This window comes from Chiloscyllium plagiosum, unplaced genomic scaffold (assembly GCF_037043375.1).
Source record: "Chiloscyllium plagiosum isolate Xiang-an unplaced genomic scaffold, Cpla_swu_hap1 HiC_scaffold_6, whole genome shotgun sequence".
Classification (NCBI taxonomy): domain Eukaryota; kingdom Metazoa; phylum Chordata; class Chondrichthyes; order Orectolobiformes; family Hemiscylliidae; genus Chiloscyllium; species Chiloscyllium plagiosum.
Window position 1 is genome coordinate 96,241,054 of NW_028270144.1, and position 17,809 is coordinate 96,258,862.

Consider the following 17,809-nt stretch of genomic DNA (forward strand, 5'->3'; position numbering starts at 1 on the left):
ATACCCCTACTGTCTTTATACTCTTCCAAGGATTCACTTGATATCTGCTGTCTATACCAGACATATGCTGGTCATCCATTATGCCAATCATCCAGCATTCCCTACACCAACCAACATTTCCTTTCACCCTAAAAGGAATATACTGTCTCTCTACTCTTGCTGCCTCATTTTTGAAGGCTTTCTATTTTCCAGCCACCCCTTTACCTGTAAACATCTGCCCCCAGTCAGCTTTTGAAAGTTCTTGCCTAATACCATCAAAATTAGCTTTCCTACAATTTAGAACTTCAACTTTTAGATCTGGTCTATCCTTTTCCATCACTATTTTAAAACCAATAGAATTATGGTCACTGGCCCCAAAGTGCTCCCCCACTGACACCTCAGCCACCTGCCTTATTTCCCAAGAGGAGGTCAAGTTTTGCACCTTCTCAAGTATGTACATCCACATACTGATTCAGAAAATTTTCTTGCACACACACAATAAATTTCTCTCCATCTAAACGCTTAACACTATGGCAGTCCCAGTCTATGCTTGGAAAGTTAAAATTCCCTACCATAACCACCCTATTATTCTTACAGATAACTGAAATCTCCTCACAAATTTGTTTCTCAATTTCCCACTGACCACTGAGGGGTCTAAAATACAATCCCATTGAGGTGATCATCCCTTTCTTATTTCTTAGTTCCACCTAAATAATTTCCCTGGATGTATTCCCAGGAATATCCTCCCTCAATACTGCTGTAATGCTATCCCTTATCAAAAATGCCACTCCCCCTCCTCTCTTGCCTCTCTTTCTATCCTTGCTGTAGCATTTGTATCCTGGAACATTAACTGCCAGTCCTGCCCATCCCTGAGCCACGTTTCTGTAATTGCTATGATATCCCAGTCCCATGTTCCTAAACATGCCCTGAGTTCATGTGCCTTCCTTGTTCAGCCTTTTGCATTGAAATAAATGCAGTTTAAGTTATCAATCCTACTTTGTTCTCTGCTTTGTTCCTGCCTGCCCTGACTGTTTGACTCGCTTCTTTTCCCACTGTACCAGTTTATCTGCTTAATAAAGTTGAGATTAAAAATTGACAGAAATAATAGGGAATCTAATCTAACCTAATCTAATCTGATGCTCCCTCATTCAATCATGACAAAGTTTCATGTCAGTATGGGCACAATAGAAAAAAACAGCTATTACTCAGATATGGTTACAACATCTTTCAGCAATATAAATCGTTCCTCTTCCTTTCACTCCCACAATGTCTATGTGTGTCAGCACCTCTCGCAGAAAGAGCCTGCCATATAGTGCAGCCTGTTGGCTTTGAAGTTTTAGACAAAAGAATCCAGGGCATTTGAGCTTAGAGAAGCCAGACTTCCTGACTTTGTCCAGCCCAGAGGTAGATGCATCCTCTTCAGCTTGAACTCCCACAAGGCTGATAGTATTAAGGAAATTGGAAAGACTACCACTTCTTGAATGTCCTGAGGGGAGATTTCCGAGGGCTGTAAACCTCCTCTGCTGAGTGCCTACCAGAGCTATTTGTGAAGAAGGAGCATCTTGAGTAAAGTCAAGGTCCTTTGCCATCTCATCCCCCCACAACCCCTTCACCTTGCCATTGATGCTGAGCACCTATGCCTGAAAATATTTGTGCAAATCCAGCAGACATACATTGGACCTGGCCCTTCATGATAGTCACCAAGCTGTTCACAGAGGTAGCCAGACACTTGTATGCCAGCAGTGGCTTTGTACAGATAGCATTGGCAGACTGCTCCAATCTTCAGGTCAGTCTTCCAAGTGCCTCCAACAAACCTACCTGCTGATCCTGTATGCTTGTGCATTTCAATAAAGTTATTAATGGCCAATGCCATACGACCCTCTCCTGCCTGGGGCTGAGCAGATACCTGGTTTCTGACAGTCCTCTGAATGCCAGTGACCTGGGCACTTGGCACTGATGCACTCATCAGAACGTGCTCCTAAATGTTCTCGAGTTAATATACCCATCAGGGTGTCAGTAGCTGAGAGAGTGCAGATAGCAAAGAAAAGATAGTGGAACTTACTGTTGTGGGGTACCTTCTTTCTGCACTGCTCCCCGAGACCATGGATACTGCACAGATGCAGGTGGCAACTTTATACCTGGCTGGCAGAGGCTGATGCTGCAACCTTCTCTGGTGGTCCTGAGGAAACAGAACAGCCATCCTAAGTATCATGCCATCCACCAAGATCTTCAGGTTCCTGTTGGCAAAGTGGAGTTCCAACTTCCATTTCACAGCCATTCCTGGAGCAGTACTTCACACACAGGAACTGTAAAAGGCCAGCTTCTGACTGACAACATTTAACCTGGTGCACTGCTGTAATTTTAAAATGATGCCAACACCAGAGATCACAGGACATTGGTGCAGTGATGAGTACTTATGCCACTGGTTAGTAGAAATCCATAGAGGTGTGGTGTATACATAATAAGATGAGCTATGAAGAATTGCCTGAGAACCTCAGAAGAGCCAACAGAGAGAACCCCTCTATAAAGCTCCCTGTAATTGACACTTAAAATTCACTCCATAATATTGAATAGCATAATGTTTACTATATAAATTACATTAGAAAGGTTGTGTGTAATATACGTTGAAACATGATGATCATTCGTACAGTCAGTCGCCTGAGGCGGGAATTGAACCCAGGTCTCCGACGCTGTGAGGCAGCAGTGCTAACCACTGTGCCACCATGCCGCCCAAAACAGGAATATGGGGCAAGGAATATGGGGCAAGTGATGGCAAATGGGACTAGGTTAGGTTAGGATATCTGGTCAGCGTGGACGAGTTGTTTCCGTGCTGTACATCTCTATGATTCTATGACCGTATTGTAAGCGCAAAATCCACAGGCCAAATCTTCCAAGGAATGGAACTCACTGTCAGATTGCCACTCCACTTTTTTACTAACCCTGCCATGAAATTCTTCATTTCGGACATGAGCATTTGATGTGGATCTTTTAGAAAAGCAAAGTCTGCTAATTCAGAAAGCCTTCCAGTGTAATGCAGGATCAGCAGTGGACGCCAAATTATGATCCTTTTTGCTACAGTAATTAAAGTATTCTGTGCTATCAAGGTCATAAGTGCCTTTAAAAGCAGAGAAGGTAAGTCTGCATGGGAATAGATTAGGAGATTAAAGAGTAAGGGCTTGACATGCCATTTAACCTTGGCCAACACTTGTGAGGAGCAAACTGTAGGTCTTCAGCTGCTGGGCAAATACTGAAGAAACCCCAGACTCAGATGTCTAAAACACATCTGCAACTAAGGTACTTTACATGCAGGTTTTTATTGCATGACTGAATGCATTGCTTGGGCTCCGCAACAGGGTGAAGCATTCAGTGCAGAAAACGTATATACTGAAGGTAAGGGACAGAAGTATTTCTTCCGGCAACTGTGTACTGTCCAGGGAAACGTATTGTTATGGAATCTGTGAACGCAGAAATGCTATCAGTGATTACACAGTGCTGTTGGTGAAGTGTCCATTGTCTACTGCATATGGCCATAAACCCAGTGTGAACTACTCACAGAATCACAAAGGTCTAAAGAGTTTTAAGGTGACATTTATCAGAACAAACACATCCAAGACATAATAAATAAAATATAAAAGCCCCCAAACCTCAATTGAACCCAAGGGTGTTAATCATAATCACAAAGGAGCACAGAACGACCAGAAACCAATGTGTTTCATCATTTCGCTGTGCATCTTGCTACTATGAGATTATCATGAGACTGTCTCTCACATCATACTGTTGCCCTAGCTTTGTCTGCAGCTTTGGTGCTATCCCCTTCATCATCATTTCTATCATTTTCCCCTTTGTTCTTGTCATCTAAGAAGGCCTGTAACTCATCAACCTCCCCCTTAAGTAAGTCCACATTCCTTTGCTGTGCAAGGTTGTGCTGTGTGCAGCATACCACTATCAGGAACACACCGTCCAAAAAATACAGAAGATTGCTACCTAAACAGTCCAAGCAATGATCGCAAATGTTGTCCCCTTGTTCAAGAAGGGGAGTAGACAAGACCCTGGTAATTGCAGACCAATGAGCCTTACTTCGGTTGTGGGTAAAGTGTTGGAAAGGATTATAAGAGATAGGATTAATAATCATCTAAAAAGGAATAAGTTAATTAGGGATAGTCAACATGGTTTTGTAAGGGTAGGCCGTGCCTCATAAACCTTATTGAATTCTTTGAGAAGGTGACCAAACAGGTGGATGAGGGTAAAGCAGTTGGTATGGTGTTCATGGATTTCAGTAAGGCGTTTGATAAGGATCCCCATGGTAGGTTATTGCACAAAATATGGAGGCATGGGATTGAGGGTGATTTAGCGGTTATGATCAGAAATTGGTGAGCTGAAAGAAGACAGAGGGTGATGGTTGATGAGAAATGTTCATCCTGAAATTCAGTGACTAGTGGTGTCCTGCAAGGATCTGCTTTGGATCCACTGCTGTTTGTCATTTTTATAAACAACCTGGATGAGGGGGTGCGGATGACACTAAGGTTGGTAGAGTTGTGGACAGTGCAGAAGGATGTTGTAGATTACAGAGGGACATAGATAAATTGCAGAGCTGGGCTGAGAGGTGGAAAATGGAGTTTAATGCAGAAAAGTGTGAAGTAATTTACCTTGGAAGGAGCAACAGAAATGCAGAGTACTGGGCTAATGGTAAGATTCTTGGTAGTGTAGATGAGCAGAGGAATCTCAGTGTCCACGTACATAGATCCCTGAAAGTTGTCACCCAGGTTGATAGGGTTGTTAAGAAGGCATATGGCGTGTTAGTTTTTATTGGTAGAGGGACTGAGTCTCAGAACCATGAGGTTGTGCTGCAGTTGTACAAAACTCTGGTGCGGCCGCACTTGGAGCATTGCGTACAGTTCTCGTTGCCACATTACAGGAAGGATGTGGAAGCTTTGGAAAGGGTTCAGAGGAGATTTACTAGGATATTGCATGGTATGGAAGGAAGGTCTTATGAGGAAAGACTGAGGGACTTGAGGCTGCTTGCGTTAGAGAGAAGAAGGTGGAGAGGTGACTTAATTGAGACATATAATCAGAGGGTTAGTTAGTGTGGACAGTGAGAGCCTTTTTCCTGGGATGGCGATGGCTAGTACAAGGGGACATAGCTTTAAATTGAGGGGTGATAGATATAGAACAGATATCAGAGTTTTTTTTTACTCAGAGTGGTAGGGGTGTGGAACGCAGTGCCTGCAACAGTAGTAGACTCGCCAACTTTTAAGAGTATTTAAATGGTCATTGGGTAGGCAAATGGATGAGAGTGGAATCATGTAGGTTAGATGGGCTTCAGATTGGTTTCACAGATTGGCACAACATCAAGGGCTGAAGGCTTAATGTTGAAAAAAAGAAAAAAGAAGAATTGAATCTTTAGAAGATCAGTGATCTGCTCTATGCTAAGCATTGTGGATACGTGGCCTGCAGTGTATTTTGCTGCTTTTGAACATGCTGCAGATTCTTTATAGGAGTTTTTAGCCAGCCATTGTGTGATATCCTTTTGCTTCCACAAGGCAGCCCTGTAGCTGATAGGGGTCAGCAAACAACTGGGCACCCAGGAGTTGTGCATAGTGAAAGGATTTTGTGAGATCCTGGAAGAATGAGCATAATCACCCTTTAATGTATCTGGTGAATGGAAATTAGCTGCACATTGAGGGAGCGTAGATCCTTTCTGTTGATAAATCCTGGTGGCTGATCCCAAGGATATTTGAGCGCCACATGCCTACAGTTAAAGGTTCCTTGAACCAGAGGAAAACCTGCAATGACAACCAATTCCATATATCTTGAATGTCTGGCTCATAGGATCAGTGTAGAATTGGATGAATTTGTGTGCCCTCCTAAAAAGGGCATCTGTTACCTCCTATAAATATTTACGTGTGACCAATTGGGATTTTCTTTTCATATTCATAGAATCCCTACAGTGCAGAAGGAGGCCATTTGGCCCAACAAGTTCCTCTTATGACTACACCTCAGTCTCCCTGAAAAGCATTTACAAATTTTACACCTTTTGAAAAATATTCTGTTTTTCTATTTTTCTGAACAAAATGAATAACTTTACTCATCTGCACATTATAACCATTTGACATTCTGTTATCAGCTCACCGAATGTCTTCAATCTCTTATGTCTAGTTCACAACTTACATTTTGATATACTTTTGTAATGTCAGCAAATTTAGATACATTAATATAAGCACAGATTCCACAATCTCTCCATAGATGCTGCCAGGCCTGTTGAGTTTATCCAGCACGTTCCATTTTTAACACAGATGCATTATTCTTTGCCTTTTCATTTAATTACTATAGATTGCAAATAGCTAAGGCCCCAGCATTCCACTCATCATAGTCTGACAATTTGAAAATGTTCTTTTACCTCCATTGTCTGCTTCTTGTCCATTAACTTTCTGTCCACGTGAATATATTATCCACAACTCTGTAAGCTCATAATATTGTCTTGTTCTGTGACTTTGAAAGTACTGGCAAGCTGCTCCTTCAAATCTTTGATGACAGAAAAGAGTCAAATGTCAGAATATTAGCTATGACAGATTATTTAAAATAGGACTTTTCTTCAAAATAATAGAGTGATGGTTTGTATATTGTAAGTCAGCAAATATGAACAGAGTATATAGGAGCTGAATTGTTCTAAATATGAGTTTAAGGAAGGATATCATCTTACTATCTTTCCTACTCTGTCAATATTCTTATAGGTAAGAATGTGCCATGGGCAGCACGGTGGCACAGTGGTTAGCACTGCTGCCTCACAGCGCCAGAGACCCGGGTTCAATTCCCGCCTCAGGTGACTGATTGTATGGAGTTTGCACATTCTCCCCATGTCTGCGTGGGTTTCCTCCGGGTGCTCTGGTTTCCTCCCACAGTCCAAAAATGTGCAGGTTAGATGAATTGGCCATGCTAAATTGCCCGTAGTGTTGGGTAAGGGGTAAATGTAGGGGTATGGGTGGGTGGCGCTTCAGCGGGTTGGTGTGGACTTGTTGGGCCGAAGGGCCTGTTTCCACACTGTAAGTAATCTAATGTATATGGAAATCTCCTCCAAAAGTTTCAAGATGTATGAACCCTCCCCTAGATCAGTATTGTCCCCTTGTACATGGTGCACCGCAGTCCAAATAAGCAAAGGTTGATGTTGTAAAATAGCAGACATCATTTTGGATGTCAATAAGTGACCATCACATATCTTACAGTCAGATTGTGAAGTGGCATCTGTGTGAAATCATTGGAAGGGGGAACTATTTAAAATATTTCAATTATTCAACATTTTGCTTTAAGGTTTTTCAATGAATGCTATAAAGTACAATCTATGCTCTACTTGTAAAGAATAACCAAAACAACACATTGCTTGAGTTGATCAGCCAATCTCAGAGATATAAGCACTGTTTACTTAGCATCACATTGGCACCAGTATTCGTACACAATTTTATGGTAGGCAGAACATCTGTTGGAAATAATAGCAACATCCGGTATGTGAAAATGTCTCTGCACAGTGGCACGTGAATTGGCTTGCTTGTTCTGTTGCTCAGATTTTCATAATACTCTGTCTTTCCAGGGTAATTTGAGATTGGCTGGGCACTTTCAAACCTGGAAGTGGTGGTCTTTTGCCAACATGTAGGTTGTGTGATACAGAGCAAATGATGATCTCGTTAGGATAACCAAGTTTATTCATTAATTATTAGTAACAATAAAAATATTAAACACCTCAGAATTATTTTACTGTGAAATCTGATCAGCAATGAGCTCAGCTTTAATTCTAAGGCAAAATAATTAGAGCAGTCAATTTTATGGATAAACAATAAATTAGTTGATGAAATGAAATAAACAATATCATAAATTAATCATAAAAAGAAATCACAAAGCAATTTAATAATCAAAATTCAATTCTAGTGTATGATTGTGGCATTTCAGCTTTTTTAAAGCTAGTAATTGCAGAGACCATTTAACTTTCAGTTATGCAAAACATCACATGATTACATTGCAGTAAAGTGAGTTGGTGGAATCACACCCTCTAATTTACTAAAAATAGTGAAGTAATAATTCACTGCACAAAGAGAATGTTTACACTGTTCAGTTTAAATTGCACATAGTTTTGTACTGTCAGCCTTTAAGATCTGAGGCTTGTTACCAATAGTCTACACTGACCTACATTATCTCAGGCTTCTTAAAATTCTCATCCTCCAACTTGAATGTTTTCATGGCATTATTTTCCCCTATCTCAGTTATTTCTCCCAGCCTTGACATCTCTAATTTCCAACTCAAGGCTTTTGCACTCACAATACTCCTGCAACTGATGGATGTGCCTAAAGTTGTGTAGACTTCTGGAGTTCCCTGACTCTTTCATTTCTCTCTCCTGCTTTAACGGCATACTTTAAAAACAGTTTTCCAACCAAACTTCTGTTGTCCCTGTAGCTATTTCCTTCCTTCATTTAGAATCTATTTATTTCTGTTAATGCTCTCAGAAATATCTCAGAATGCTTTACCGCATTAAAGGTGCTACACTAATGCAAGCTTTTAGAGTCATAGAGTCATAGAGATGTACAGCATGGAAACAGACTCTTGGTCCAATCCGTCCATGCCGACCAGATATCCCAACCCAATCTAGTCCCACCTGCCAGCACCCGGCCCATATCCCTCCAAACCCTTCTTATTCATATACACATCCAAATGCCTCTTAATGCTTATCATTGTAATAGAAAATACTTTACTGACATTCACTGCAGTGCCAAAGGAGCAGGAAGATGCATTAAATTAAGCTGAAAAATTCTAAAATTTCTTTCAAAAATTTTAAAAATAAGTCTATACTGATCGAAAGCCTCCTAGATATTGAGTCTGGGCCATAAAAAGAGAAAATGGAGCCCATGACTGACCTTTATTTCCAATTGAGTCAGTAGCAGACTTATCACCACCAACCCATGATGTACTTGTCTTTCATCAGTACATGACTTTGGTAGTATTTAAGCCCAAGACATGGAAATTAGCAAATTGATTGTTTATACCCTGATTTGTCACAACTGCAACAAGATGGTCAAAAGTGAGGTGTTTTGAGTTCCCCATTTAAGTGCGGTAGGAAGATAGAGGCAGGAGTGTGCCATTCAATCTCTTGAGCCATTCTGCCATTCAATTAGATCATGACTGTTCTATGCCTACCTCCACACATGTCCCTTTGGCCCATATCTCTAAATACCTTTGCTTAACAACATTTATCTATCTCAGATTTAAAATTGATAATTGATCCTGCATCCCACTGCTACTTGTGAATCCTTTATGTGTAGAAGTGCTTCCTAACATCCCTCCTGAATGATCTGGCCCTAAGATCAGATTATGCTCCCTGGTTCTAGAAAGCCCATTTTAGAAATAGCAGAAATAGTTTATTTTTATCTATTAATACCTTTGAAGACTTTCATCCATCACCCCTTAACTTTCTAAATTTTAGAGAAAACAGACATAATGTGTATAATACAAATATGATTCAATGCAGAACAGGAACAGCCCTTCAACCCACCAAGTCTGTGCTGATTCCTAGTGCTCATTTACACCTACTATGTGTTGCCTATGCAAGGTTTTTATTCTCCTGTTCACCTCCCGTTCTTATATCCATTGAGAGACACCTTAAATGTTGCTAACATGCCTGCTTCCACTTCCACTGGCAGTGCATTCCAGGCACCCACTTTTCTCCCCTAAACTTTCCCCCTCCCACTTTGAAACTGTGCCTTCTTGTAGTTGACCTGTCCACTCTGGTCTCACCTCATAAGTTAACCTCTGAAGACCAGGCATCATTCTTGTAAGCCTATGTTGTACTTCCCTCAAGGCCAATTTATCCTTCCGAAGGTATGGTGCCCAAATCTGCACACAGGTAGGCAAAATGTCTGATAGTACTCTTATATGCGAGTGTGTTTTGGGGATGAGAGAGGGCAAGCATTGATGGCAGATATCCCTGTCTTATTTTCTTCTTCTGCTACCATATCAATTCATATTTGAAAACTTGAAAAAAGATCCAGGCTGATGCATCAAGCTTTTTCAATGCACAGTACTTTGCATCATATTCTCTTTCAATCCTGATTTCAATTACTTCTTTAAAGACACTTCCTCACCATCGATGAAGGCTTGCTTTCACTCAAGTTCATTGAGCCCTAAGATGGATAATAAGTCCAGTGTGTAATCTGTAGACTCTCCACATGCAGTCAGGTCGTGCTTTGAAATGTAGGGCAGACTGAGGTTTATGTGCTGTCTTAAATGCCTCACCTTTACCTCTGCATGCTCCTGATTGTCTCATGATTGTTTGATGCTTCTTGAATAAACCTTCTCTATTTTGGATACTCACAAGCCTGGGAATCCCCAGAACTTGATCTCTTCAGGATAGTTAACACTGGAGCTAGTAGCCAAATAGGTATTTGATATTGTGCAGGCATTTGGCTTCAGTATTTATATTCTCCCTAACTGCGAATATACAGTATATGTGACAAATTTTGTTTTAAGGCATGTTATCCTGAGGGCAAACCTCAAACATTTCTCATTCTTTCCCAAAGCATGTAGCTGCAGATCACTTTCTGTGTCCTAGTTCCTGTTGGCCAATCCTTTGCAAACAAAAATGTCAGCAGAACATATGATATGAAAAAGCCGCATTCCTTTAATGACCGGGGCAGTGAGTAAGTATGGATGTAAAAGTTCCCGTTTGTCTTATATATTTACACACACAGCAGCTGTCCCAGGGTAAGGCAGTTTTTTTTGAAGTTTATAGCTGTATGCTTACAAGTACTATTAAATATATAACTGGTAACAATTGCATATACCAACTATACACTAAAGAACATTTTGGTGCAGTGCGCAGTGTTAGATATCAAAGATCAATAATAACTATAATCCATTCTACAAATATTACTCAATTTGTCTAATATTAACGAAGGCTGCTCAGAATTATGAGGGATGCTCCATTGCCACCTGAATGTTACAGGCATTATTATACAACAGAAAAGAGCAATACTAAAAAACCCAATTTATCATGAGATGTGGTAACATTGATAACCAGCAAAACGCTCTTCTAATTCTGAAAATATGATCAATTCCATCAGTCAGGAGTATCACATAATAGAAGAATGTGGAAGATGAAGAGTGTATTTTCCTTTCATCTGACAGGAGTTTTGAAATATTTGACAACATAATTTTAGATTATTTGAATTAAATGGTGCTAAATTTTTAAAGTAAATCTCTGAATAACTGGTCAACGTACCAGTGTCCCTGATAGTCATTTAAGTTAATACTTGTGATCAGAACCTCAATCTATATTTTCTTTTATTGTACTGAGCAAGCTAGCAATGTGTCACTGCTAACATTTACAAAACAGACAGTTCCAAGAGTTGCTAAGTGGCACAAATTCTGACCAGGATTTGTGCAGAGGGTTATTATAGGTTTTTGAAAGAAATGTAGGTCAGTTTAAGGATAGTGGATTTCAAAGCTGACAGACAGTGAGTGTGAGGAGAATGAGATAGAGAGAGATGCAGACTCCATGTATTGATGTACTGCTGGAAAGGCAGCTGAACTACATAGAATCTATATAGGAGGCTCAGTGAGGAGTCAAGAGCAATTGGATGGCTCTGTGCTGTGAAAACCCAGCAACTTATGTGGCAAATGTTGAAGCCAGGGTTCAGAAGAAGACCTGGGAACAGAGAAAGTGAGCAAGTTCCTGGCTCTGTGATCAGGAAAGCCATAAAGAGCTAGGAAATAACCTGTTCGACTAGAACGAGAATAACGAGAAGTCAAGAGAAGGCTCTTAAGACAGAGTTGCAAGGCCAGATAAGCAAAAATGGATTGTGATCCCTTATGAAGTTTAATAAAATTTGAAAACGTCAAAAGGGAATTGCTGAGCAATCAGTGGGATTTGACATGATCACACTTGCTATTTGACATGTGCTGTGGAGTATTTGATCACAGTTTATATCTTTAAAAGAATAACTTACTCACTGATGTTCAGCTTCAATTCTGCTGGTGCCACTTAGCTCCTGATCTTATTACAGTCTTTGTCCAAATATGGACAAAGGAGCTGATCTCTCGGAGTGATGTGTGACTGCCCTTGACATCAAGGCAGCATTTAACTGATAATATTATGAAGGACCATTGCAAAACTGGAGTAAGTGGGAATGAGGAAAAATTCTCCACTAGTTGGAGCCACAGGTAACATAATGGAAGATAGTTGTAATTATTGGGAATTAAGAATTCTCAGCACATGCAGCATTTCCTCAGGTTAGTGTCCTAGATCCCAATGTCTTCAACTACTTCATCAACTATCTTCATCCCATCATGAGGTCAGATTGGGAATGTTGGCCAGTGATTGTAAAATTTTCAGCAACATTTGCAATCCTCAGACCCTGAAGTAGTCAAATCTCTATGCAGCAAACCCTGGGCAATATCCAGGCTTGGGCTAACAGGTGGCAAATAAGATTTGTACCAGACAAGTCTCAGAAAATGACTATTTCCAACAAGAGAAAATCAAACTATTGCCTTTTGAGAGTCAGTGGTATTACCATCACTGAATCCCCCACCATGAAAATTGTGGAGTGCAGCTCCAACAGTACTGAAGAAACTTGATACCACTCAGGACAAAACAGCCCTCTTGATTGGCACCACATGCACAAATATCCATTCCCTCCATTACCAACACTCAGTAGCAGCACTGTGTACCACCTATAAGATGCACTGCAGAAATTCACCAATAATTCTGAGACAGCACCTTCCAAAGCCATGGCTACCTTCACCTAGAAGGATAAGAGCAGCAGACACATGGGAATACTGGCACTTTCAAGTTCCCTAACATCACTCACCATCTTGACTTGGAAATATATCGCTATTCCTTCATTGTTGCTGGGTCAAACTTCTGGAATTCCGACCCTTAGAGTATTGTGAGTTGACCTACAATACATGGACTGCCGCTATTCAAGAAGGCAGCTCAACACCACTTTCTCAAGGCCAAGGTCAGAAGTCACATGACACCAGGTTATAATCCAACAAGTTTATTTGAAATCACAAGCTTTTGGAGAAGCCTCCAAAAGCTTGTGATTTCAAATAAACCTGTTAGATCATAACCTGGTGTTGTGTGACATCTGACCTTGTCCACCCCAGTTCAACACTGGCACCTCAACATAATTTCTCAAGGACAACTGGGATGGGCAAAATGCTGGCCAACCAGCAATGTTCACTTCCCATGAATTTTAACTACAGTCCTTCAGCATAAAGCAAAGTACAGTTTCAAAAAGTTTAACAGACCTAATATTAAGATCAAAGTCCAAATTTGGCAAATTTACAACCATAGCATCTGTTTCATGTCATGGAAACAAACTATAACAGGTTAACTTGGCAGTAAATCTGGAGGGTTTTTTTAAATTTCTGATGATGACTAGAGTTTGCATTATATGCAAGTTATATTTCTTCAGGCCAGTTCATTTTATTGATAATTAAGGCAGGAGAGTGTATGTACAAAGCTTGAAGAAAGCAAGAAAAAGTGACTAGTCCACTGCCAAATTGGCTTCACACAGAGTCTGACAACCACAATCTAATTCTCCATATCACAATGCTTTTTTTATGAAAGGTACTTACTGTGTGCTCATTTCTTTTTGCATTTTTGAAAAGAGAGTCTGAAACAGCATGAAAACATTATGCTCCCTATATAGAAAATTTCTTTAAACCACAGAATTGTACAGACCTTCCCCACTGCCCATTGTAAGTTGGACATAGCTATAAGAAACATTCTGATGAAAACAAATTTGAACACATGCATATTTCTAAGTTCAGATCACCCATGTGAGATAAGTGAATATGCTTTGCTCCTGGGATTGGGCAGACATCCAGGAGTAGGAGGGAATTTGTATCCAATTTAAAAGAGGAATGAAAATTTAGAATGTTACCTGCAAAAACAAGCTCTGAAACTAAAAGCATGTCTAACTTGATGAGGAATCAATGGAATACTTGATTCAGCATATACAGCTCAGGAGTGACTTTCATTTTCATCAAGGTGAACTTTGGCTGACCAAGGAGGTGGAATTACAAGCTTAGTAAGAGGTGAATGATTCACCAAGGCATTGTTAGGCAAAGGTCTTAAAGTCACTTGTCATTGAAAGTCAATGGTCTCACCAAATGTGACAAGATGTAAAGGATTTCAATGTCTCCTGATATATTTAGAATATGTCAGATCATATTTTCATTTATTCTTCTTGTCTCTCAAATGTACCTTCACTTTGAATGTTCATGGATGACCATTTGGCTACACTGCGACATTCAAGTTCCTCACTTTCAACAGTGCAGCTTTCATTCCCAGCAACGTTTCAATGTTAAAAGTAAGGATTGCATTCCATATTTAATTGGAGCCCACCTTATAAAAGAATAATTCAAAAGTTGTTTGAACGAACCTGATATTCCTCCGCAGAACTGTATCCCCCAATAACCTTGCCACCTGAACCACTTAGCTATTTGAATTGTTGCTGATGGAATAATTGTACAATCTTCTGCTAGCCCACCTTCTTTTGATTCTCCTTTACTTTCGTTCAATTCTTCATCATCCTTGTTTTAGTGCTGTGACTCTCCCAACACCAATCTTCTTTCGAATGCCAAGTTATGGAAAATGATGCTTCCCACACTGTCTGGACCACACCATAGTGAGCCAAAGAACAAATGAAGATCCTGACTTTTTCTTTCAAAATGTCAATGGCAAATTCTATGATCTTTCTTGTTTTACCTATATTCTCATTATAAATCAGTGCTGGATTGGTATGGTTCTAGTAGAGTGACATCAGCACATCAGTCATATGTGGAACAGATATCCTGGTATCTGTAAAATAGGATCTATCATTATCTGTTTCAAGTGGAAAGATAGAGGTGAATGAATGCTACAGAATGAAAGTATTATGACAGCTGTTCGTGATTTTTTTTAAAAATTGCATTATCACACAGAAATTGAAACCAGTACCTGCTGCAAACCCCAAAGCTCTCTTAGTCTGGCTGTTGGCCTCTATCACAAAAGTAATGTAATAGATTGCTCTTACAGAGGACATTGATAACCTGCTTTATGCAAGCTGTGAATTGCAGAGTGGACGATGTCAATGACATCCTCTGTGGTAGCTTGGAATCTGTAGGAAAATAAGTAATGTGCACTGGTAAACTTGACAATCATTAGCAAAATGTGGCCCCTCTCCAGAAGACAGTACATTCTTTGAAAGAATCTACAGAGACCATCAACAGCCTGTTTGATAAAGCATCAACGCCTTCTGCAGTATACCTAAGAAATATCAAAGAAAGTGACATTTGGCAACTGCTCTAACAAGGAGGCAATTGTGAGCAGTTTGTTGCAGTTATGAATGCAGACTACAAGATTTGGATGAGGTCCTTTTCTTCAGAAATCTGGAAGGACTTTGTCGTAAAAAGAGCTGAAGGTAGTGATGACTTTGGTAACCACTGACAAAGTGTTTACAGTGCCTGCCTACCCGTTACCACTTCCACAGGTAAAGGGAAGACATTTTAGAATGGAGATAAGGAGAAACTTCTTCAACCAGAGAGTGGTGAGTCTGTGGAATTTACTGCCACAGAAGGCTGTGCAGGCCAGGTCATTGAGCATATCTAAGACTGGGATAGATAGGTGCTTGAGTATAAATGGGATCAAGGGTTACGGGAAGAAAGCAGACAATGGGATAGAGAAACTGATCAGCCATGATTGAATGGTGGACCGGACTCGATGGGCTGAATGGCCTAATTTCTGTTTCTATGTCTTATGGTCTTATGGACTACTTAACTCCAGAAATCAGAGGGTTCTTGGGAACAGGCCGTAAAGGTCAACAACAGATTGCCAACAGATAAACCAATAACTCTTCCTGCACCACTCAGAAATATCTAAGGCAATGACTCCGTAGGTACCCAACTATTGAGTAAGAACCTCTTTGAACAGCAAAATTTCCTGTCACAACCTTCTGTCCAACAGGCCTGGCTGCTGCTTGTCCAGGTCTTTCGGGCTGCTGTTATGACTACTGTTTCTCCTCTTCTTCCAGAAGCTCAATACTCAAAGTAGTGAAGCAAAAACAGTACATGTTGAGCAATGAATGCTTAATGAAGGGAGGCAAAGGAGAAAACAATCAGAGAAAAGTAAACTGGAAGCACAAAAGTGGTTCAAGAGTAACTACTCGCAATGGTTCACAGAACAATCTGCTTAGCTCTTTCCATCAGTACTGCTAGATCTGGTGAGCATTTCCAGCATTTTCTATTTTTATGTCCTGGAGTGGGGCTTGAACTTACAATTTTTGACTTAGAAATGAGACTAAAACCACTGACAATTAACAATGAGGTAAGCTTCTAATAAAGGGTATAAATATTTCTGGGAGCCTGCCAAAAATATTAACAATAAAGCTGTTTGCAGGAAAAGGCACTGTGCCCTCTTTTGGTGCCCCTTATTCACCATTACTTTCAGCTGAAGGAACTTCAGCAGTCTGGTATGAGCTCTGGAACCCCTTCCTTCATTAGCCACCATGCTGTCTTGTTTTCCATTGTCAAAACCTTTTTCACAGCCTATTTGTTCATCTATGCATGTTTTTATTCTATATCAACTTACCATACATTTTCAGTTCTGACTGTCTTGAAAAGGCACAATAAAGATGCAAGTAGTTGTTTCCTTAAGCCACATAAAATGCAGCCAGATATTTCACTGATTATAGTTGGGAAAAAGTATAAGTTATCATATTACAGGTGCTTGATTTTGATTTAACATTGCCACAAACATCTATTTTCCATTTACAAGGAATGTGACTGTGCGTGCAAAGAACAACAAAATAAATCTTGTAATGACAAGAGAGGGTTTCATAATATTTTCCCAAGAATGAAAAGATTGGCACTGGTCAAATATTGTTCAATTAATGTTAATTTCAATGACTAAAGATTTGTTAATATTTTATAAGAAAGCACAAAGTCCTTTTTTAATTTATAAATTGCAAATCTCAGACTACTAGATTTTTATTATTCAAGATAAAGTCAAAACAACAGCAGTTTTAAAAGGGGGGAGAACAGACAAAGGAAGCACATGGTGAGGACAGTACAGGAGAGAGAAAGAGAGCGAGAGAGAGAGAGAGAAAATCTGCACAGTTATTGACTTTGCTGTTTTGAATTCATGTATCTCTGGACATCGGAATGCGTCTGGGAAAATTAACCGACAGTGAAATTCACAACCAATCTTGGAGGAACCTTGTGGCGAAGTTCACAACACAGAATCAGATAAGTTAATCATTGTTTTAAGTCTGTTCAATAGAAAGGCTGCAGTAGTGAGTAGAGTGGGTTCTTTCTTGATTATATGTTTTTGCAGATAAGTCTCTTGATTAAACTTAAAATATAAGCCATAACTATTAATTTAACCTGGTGCAATGTTTTGTAGAGGAATAAGACGGTGTTATTTTCTGGGTCTGTAGATTGTGAAGGTGCAAAAATGCCCTTGGCAGTGATATGTACTTCTTGTCAGATATGAGAGTTTAAAGAGAGTTTAAGGGTTACTGTGGATTATATTTGCCATAAATGCTGTTCGATGCGAATCTTAACAGATCGAATGGATCGGTAGGAGGGACAGTTAGAAGTGATGAGGAATTTGCAACAGCAACAGTATGTGATGGATGGCAGTTATAGGAAGGGGGGATGTCTCAGATACAGTCACATAGATGGGTTAACTCCAGGAAAAGTAAGAGAGGTAGGCACCTAAGGCAGGAGTCTTTTGTGGATATACCCATTTCAAACAGGTATGCTATTTTGGAAAATGTAGGGGGTGATGGATTCTCAGAGGAATGTA

At 40.0% G+C, this 17,809-nt stretch overlaps 1 long non-coding RNA gene across 1 annotated transcript; it reads right to left on the bottom strand.

Annotated features, from left to right (window-relative positions):
* Positions 1–2,027: 2,027 nt before the first annotated feature.
* Positions 2,028–12,949, bottom strand: LOC148149815 (uncharacterized). Its single transcript, XR_015757367.1, has 3 exons — positions 12,825–12,949; positions 6,377–6,501; positions 2,028–2,158 (listed from the first exon to the last, which is right to left on the bottom strand). It is a non-coding gene; the product is annotated as an uncharacterized LOC148149815 (long non-coding RNA).
* Positions 12,950–17,809: the final 4,860 nt, after the last annotated feature.